Source organism: Oncorhynchus clarkii, chromosome 7, assembly GCF_045791955.1.
Source record: "Oncorhynchus clarkii lewisi isolate Uvic-CL-2024 chromosome 7, UVic_Ocla_1.0, whole genome shotgun sequence".
Classification (NCBI taxonomy): Eukaryota; Metazoa; Chordata; class Actinopteri; order Salmoniformes; family Salmonidae; genus Oncorhynchus; species Oncorhynchus clarkii.
The window spans coordinates 62,428,236-62,435,397 of NC_092153.1; the positions used below are offsets into that span (position 1 = coordinate 62,428,236).

The following is a 7,162-nucleotide window of genomic DNA, read 5'->3' on the forward strand; positions in this document are numbered from 1 at the left end:
TGTGAAATATGTAAAATTGACTCTTTTCCTGTAACCACTGACCAGGCTACAGTAAAAAACAAGATAATGTTGGCATCTCAACCTGACAGTACATTTAAGGAACAGGCCAGCTAAAAGTACTGGGACAGACCACTACTGCTACTCCTCTATAATATCTCAAGGCCAGGGTCAGCTAGACTACACTCTGGATCTCATCTTCAGCTCTTATGACGGCACTCAGGCGATGATCTTCTTGACGTAGTTGCGGACATTGACGTGGAGCTGATGTGAGGTGGCACTGAAGATCTGTGGCCAGAGACCTGGCCTCCTCCGATGCATTCCACAGTGCACGGTACACAGGCAGAGTGTACATCTGTTTCCCCTGGGAGCAAGATACAATGAAACAATCTATTTATTCATATATTATTGCTAAGATACTACTATTTACATGATGTTTAAAGACACTAATCTAACTTTAAACTGACACTATAAAAACACACCTTATATCATAAATATATACATTATATTTACTATAATAAAACATTAAACTGGCCTAAAACACTTGCTTGACAAATACTGTAATTGATGGTTGAGGCCCAAATGCATTTGTTTTTCTAACCTGGCAGCTGAGGAAGCTGCGCACATGTTGATATCCTGGCTGGTGCCGATTCTTGGCAATGATCTGGGCCCAGCAAAGTCGTAGCTCAGCGTTGTTTGACTTTTACGATGTGAGGGTACTGCTCCTTCTGTTTCTCTATATTACCTTATCAAAGTCAGAGTGAAGGTACATGATTGGTGTGACTAATTTCAAAAGTACTTTAAGCACATCCAGACTTACAGATGCAAGGTACAAAACGTAAAGTAATGAAATAAAGAATAGATAGATATCCTCACACTGATGAATTGGGGTGAATCACATTCTGGTAAATCACATGTACAGTACCAGTCAAAAGTTTGGACACACCAACTCATTCAAGGGTTTTTCTTTATTTTTACTATTTTCTACATTGTATAATAATAGTGAAGACATCAAAACTATGAAATAACATATGGCATCATGTTGTAACCAACAAAAAAGTGTTAAACTAATCCAAATATATTTTATATTTGAGATTCTTCAAAGTAGCCACCCTTTGCCTTGACAGCTTTGCACACTCTTGGCATTCTCTCAACCAGCTTTGTGAGGTAGTCACCTGGAATGCATTTCAAATAACAGGTGTGCCTTGATAAAAGTTCATTTGTAGAATTTCTTTCCTTCTTTCCTTCTTTCCTTCCTGTTTCTCTATATGACCTTATCAAAGTCAGAGTGAGGTACATGAACCCTTAACCCTATTTGAGCCAATCAGTTATGTTGTGACAAGGTAGGGGCGGTATATAGAATATAACCCTATTTGGTAAAAGACCACGTCCATATTATGACAAGAACAGCTCAAATAAGCAAAGAGAAATGACAGTCCATCATTACTTAAAGACATGAAGGTTAGTTAATGCGGAAAATGTCAAGAACTTTGAATGTTCTTTAAATGTAGTCGCAAAAACCATCAAGCGCTATGATAAACTGGCTCTCATGACGACAGCCACAAGAAAGGAAGACCCAGAGTTACCTGTGCTGCAGAGGATAAGTTCATTAGCGTTACCAGCCTCAGAAATTGCAGCCCAAATAAATGATTCACAGAGTTCAAGTAACAGACATCTCAACATCAACTGTTCAGAGGAGACTGCGTGAATCAGGCCTTCATGGTCAACATTTCTGCAAAGAAATCACTACTAAAGGACACCAATAAGAAGAAGAGACTTGCTTGGGCTAAAAAAAATACAATCAATGGACATTAGACCGGTGGAAATCTGTCCTTTGGTCTGATGAGTCCAAATTGGACATTTTTGGTTCCAACCGCTGTGTCTTTGTGAGACGCAGAGTAGGTGTGATCTCCGCATGTGTGGTTCCCACCGTGAAGCATGGAGGAGGTGTGATGGTGTGGGGGTGCTTTATTTAGAATTCAAGTCACACTTAACCAGCATGGCTACCACAGCATTCTGCAGCGATACGCCATCCCATCTGGTTTGCGCTTAGTGTTTTTCCAACAGGACAATGACCCAACACACCTCCAGCCTGTTTTAAGAATGGCGCCGAAGGAGATGGCAGCCATTTTACGATCCTGTAACCAATTGTGCATGTTTTCTCGCGTTATTTGTAAGTTATTTTGTACATAATGTTTCTGTCACCTTGACTTATGACCCGAAAAGAGCTTCTAGATATCAGGACAGCGATTACTCACCGTATAATGGAGGAATACTTTTTCCTTCAACAAGTCAAACAGGAAGGATTTACTTCAGACGCCAGAGAAGGCCCTCATCCCCATCATTTGCAGGAGAAAGAGACGGAGGTATTGTGGACGAAGATCTGGGTGCCTTGTTAGGATCCGTCGCTGAGAGGGTAATCTACCTTTACCATCGGTCCTATTAGCCAACATACAATCAATCAATAATAAAAATAGACGAACTACGATCACGTATATCTTACCAACATGACATTAAAAACTGTAATATCTTATGTTTCACCGAGTCCTGACTGAACGACGACATAACATATAACTAGCGGGCTTTAAGCTTTTTCTGCAAGATAGAAAAAAAGCCTCTGGTAGGCCATGGGGTGGCAGTCTATGTATATTTGTAAACAACAGCTGGTGCACGAAATCTAAGGAAGTCTCAAGGTTTTGCTCACCTGAGGTAGAGTATTGCATGATAAGCTGTAGACCACACTATTTGCCAAGAGAGTTTTCATCTGTATTTTTCGTAGCCGTCTACATACCACCACAAACCGATGCTGGCACTAAGACCACACTCAATGAGCTTTATACGACCATAAGCAAACAGGAAAACGCTCATCCAGAGGCGGCACTCTTAGTGGCCAAGGACTCAAATTTGTTTTACCTCATTAAATCCGTTTTACCCGCGAGCTGTCCAGTGACACAAGCTTGCCAGATGAGCTAAATTACTTCTATGTTCGCGTTGAGGCAAGTAACACTGAAGCATGCATTAGAGCATCAGCTATTCCGGATGACTGTGTGATCACACTCTCCATAGCCGATGTGAGTAAGACCTTTTAAACAGGTCAACATTCACAAGGCCGCAGGGCCAGACGGATTACCAGGACGTGTACTCCGAGCATGCGCTGACCAACTGGCATTTTCAACCTGTCCCTGACTGGGTCTGTAATACCAACATGTTTCAAGCATACCACCAGGGTCCTTGTGCCCATTAACACTAAGATAACCTGCCTAAATGACAACCGACCCGTAGGACTCACGTCTGTAGCCATGAAGTGCTTTAAAAGGCTGCTCATGGCTCATATCAAAACCATTATCCCAGAAACCCTAGACCCACTCCAATTTGCATACCATCCTAACAGATCCTCAGATGGCGCGATCTCTATTGCACTCAACACTGCCCTTTCCCATCTGGACAAAAGGAACACCTATGTGAGAATGCTATTCATTGACTACATCTCAGCGTTCAACACCATAGTACCCTCAAAGGTCATCACTAAGCGAAGGACTCTGGGACTAAACACCTACCTCTGCAACAGGATCCTGGACTTCCTGACAGGAGGGTAGTGCTTACAGCCCAGTACGGCACTGGGGCCAAGCTTCCTGCCATCCAGGACCTCTATACTAGGCGGTGTCAGAGGAAGGCCACAAAAAATGTCTAAGACCCCAGCCACCCTAGTCATAGACTGTTCTCTTTGCTACCGCACGGCAAGCGGTGCCGGAGCACCAAGTCTAGGTCCAAAAGGCTTCTTTACAGTTTCTACCCCAAAGCCATAAGACTCCTGAACAGCTAATCAAAGGGCTACCCAGACCCCTCTTTTTCGCTGCTGCTGCTCCCCATTTATTATCTATGCATGGTCACTTTAACTCTACCTTCATGTACATATTACCAACAACATTTTTCTTATTAACTTCTTAAAGCTTTGTTGGTTAAGGGCTTGTAAGTAAGCGCTTCACAACAAGTGCTCAGTATATGTGGGAACTTCTTCAAGACTGTTGGAAAAGCATTCCTCATGAAGCTGGCTGAGAGAATGCCAAGAGTGTGCAAAGCTGTAATCAAGGCAAAGGGTGGCTACTTTGAAGAATCTATAATAGAAAATATATTTTGATTTGTTTAACTCTTTTTTGGTTAGTAGCTTATTCCATATGTGTTATTTCATAGTTTTGAGGTCTTCACTATTATTTTACAATGTAGAACATAGCAAAAATAAAGAAAAACCCTTGAATGAGTAGATTTGCCCAAACTTTTGACTGGTACTGTATATCCAGTACAATGATAGTGCTAGGGGTATCAGCGCAGAAGTGTTGTTACCATCATGTCCTACCTCTAGAAAGTGGGGACTTCTCTATGATCTTCTCCAGGAAGTATGTCTTCCAAGCCTGGATGTTGGTCTTCATGATGCTGGCCATATCCAGGCCCTCGACAGCCCACAGCTCTGACAGCTGCTCAGCAGGCTTCATCAGGCTCTGGCCAGCCGACAAGTCAGGGAGATAGAGAGGCCAACCAGGCACATTGAGCCAGCTATCAAACTCCAGACCTAGCAAAGGAACCACAGGGAGAGTGACAGGTCAGATTGTGTCTTTAAGCATGAGAGTGAGCTTGTAACAGCTGTCTAAAGTCAACTACACTGCCCTTTACCTCAATCTTGTGTACTCCTTTCTTCTTCAGGTCAGGGAAATACTCCAGGAAGAACTCCAGAGCGTCCTCTGCCATAACACTGCAGAACTTGAACTTGTCAATGTAGGCCTGTGAGAAGAAACACCTACATGTCAGACTGCTACCCTCATACCCTCTCTGCAAAAGAGCCTACTACATGCAAGAAGCCTTCATTTCTGTCAAATAGGACAGTCGAGAGAGGGATGGTGCTTATGTATTAACCTTTAATAAAAGTATCAAGCAGACACTCAGGGTATTTACTGATGAGTAGCACAGTAATATATACACAAAATGAGAAGTAACAGCAACCTTGAGGAAGGCATCGAAACAACTCTGATCTCCAGCCAGGTGGGCCAGGTAGGAGACAAAACAGAAGCCCTTCTCATAGGGCATATCATTATAGGTGTCATCAGGGTCAACACCTGAGGGAGGGGAGAAAATACAGATGACATTTGTTGCTTTAACTTAAGCAGTCATGATCGAGTGTATCAGTTCTATTGAGTCTGCAGCTTAAGGCAAAATCGCAGTCAGTTGAACTAATTAAATTGGACTTGGCCTTAGCAGTAAAGGGTAAATGTAAGCCAAGTCTGACTTGGTTTGATCTTCACACGCAGTTTTTTGAGTGGGCGGTCCTCTCCGGTGTTGTCCATCTCGCGCACAATGACGTCAGCAAGCGAGCAGTCTCAGGCCAGGATGCAGGTTGTGATGAAGGTGTGTCAGGGGTTCTCCATGCTCCCGAGGGGGAACGACGGCGTGTTCTCCCTTACTGGCACTCATAACTGCCGTGAAGTCGTCAGGAACCTGTGAGAGGCAGACAGGGCAGTCTTGTGCCAAGATCAATTAATTATCAATCAAATGTATTTATAAAGCCCTTTTTACATCCGCAGATGTCACAAAGTGCTTATACAGAAACCCATCCTAAAACCCCAATGAGTAAGCAATGCAGATGTAGAAACATGACTGATGATGGTATAATCCATTACTAAAACAGACATGGAGTAGTAGTGGTGGATTAGACCTATTATTCAGAGTTCTGTACTATTGGATATCAAGCAGAGTATGAGGTTTAATAACAGCACAAAATTGAGTCAACAAGACAATAGAAAGAAAAGGGGGAAAAAAAGCTTGTTTACACTGCAAAGAGAAAAATAAGATTGACATACAGCAGCACACAATATTTTTTTGTGGTCATCCTCCCCTGGACATTTGGCTCAGTCAGAGTCCAGTCCAAGGGCTCACCTTCACGGAGGCTGAGTAGGTGCTCTTGACGGCCAGTGTGTAAAAGCAGTGGAAGAAGGTGCGATTGAGCACGGCCTGGTCCTGGGTGAAGATGTAGGGCTTGGCTTTCTCAGCAGTCTGCACTGGTTCCAGCCAGCACACCTAGTGGGTCAGGGGGAGCAGAGAGACCAGGGCTTGAGTGTGATGGTAGGGGCTCACGTTATCTTCACAGCAGCCGAGTAGGGGGCGCTTAGTCAAGGGCTCTTTCTTCTCGCCAGTCTGAACAGGCTCCAGCCATGACATCTACAGATGTACGCTGGGTTTAATAAGGGTGGTGCATTGGTTTAAGGGAGAATCACTGTTTATTCATGAATAGGCTCTAAAGTGTTGCACATATGTAAAAAATACTTGCAAGATATGAAGTGAAACTAAAATTATGTAATGCTGCTGGCTATAAATATATAATGCATAGACAACATAGTTGATCTAATTTGAAAGGAAAAAGGTTTTCAATCATTTTTAATGTATGGGTTATAGCAGGGTTGTTAAACCTTTTCTTCCCCAGGGACCCCCTGCCAGGCAAACCGGCGGCCCAGGGACCCCAATCCATAAAAATAAAAAATCACATCTTATCAGCTGAATGATAATGGCAAGGAGAAGTAATCAACATCCCAATGAATATATTTGTTAGATAGTTTTCATTATTTTGACCTTCCCACATTATAAATTGGAGGAGGAAGTGTACAGTGCCTTGCGAAAGTATTCGGCCCCCTTGAACTTTGCGACCTTTTGCCACATTTCAGGCTTCAAACATAAAGATATAAAACTGTATTTTTTTGTGAAGAATCAACAACAAGTGGGACACAATCGTGAAGTGGAACGACATTTATTGGATATTTCAAACTTTTTTAACAAATCAAAAACTGAAAAATTGGGCGTGCAAAATTATTCAGCCCCTTTACTTTCAGTGCAGCAAACTCTCTCCAGAAGTTCAGTGAGGATCTCTGAATGATCCAATGTTGACCTAAATGACTTCTCTCAGATCAGAGAATCTTGTTTCTCATGGTCTGAGAGTCTTTTGGTGCCTTTTGGTAAACTCCAAGAGGGCTGTCATGTGCCTTTTACTGAGGAGTGGCCTGATTGGTGGAGTGCAGCAGAGATGATCGTTATTCTGAAAGTTTCTCCCATCTCCACAGAGGAACTCTAGAGCTCTGTCAGAGTGAACATGGGTATCTTGGTCACTTCCCTGACCAAGACCCTT

At 42.9% G+C, this 7,162-nt stretch overlaps 1 pseudogene; it reads right to left on the minus strand.

Annotated features, from left to right (window-relative positions):
• Positions 1 to 216: 216 nt before the first annotated feature.
• LOC139412651 (aminopeptidase B-like) lies at positions 217 to 6,204 on the minus strand (annotated as a pseudogene).
• Between the last annotated feature and the right edge of the window lie 958 nt (positions 6,205 to 7,162).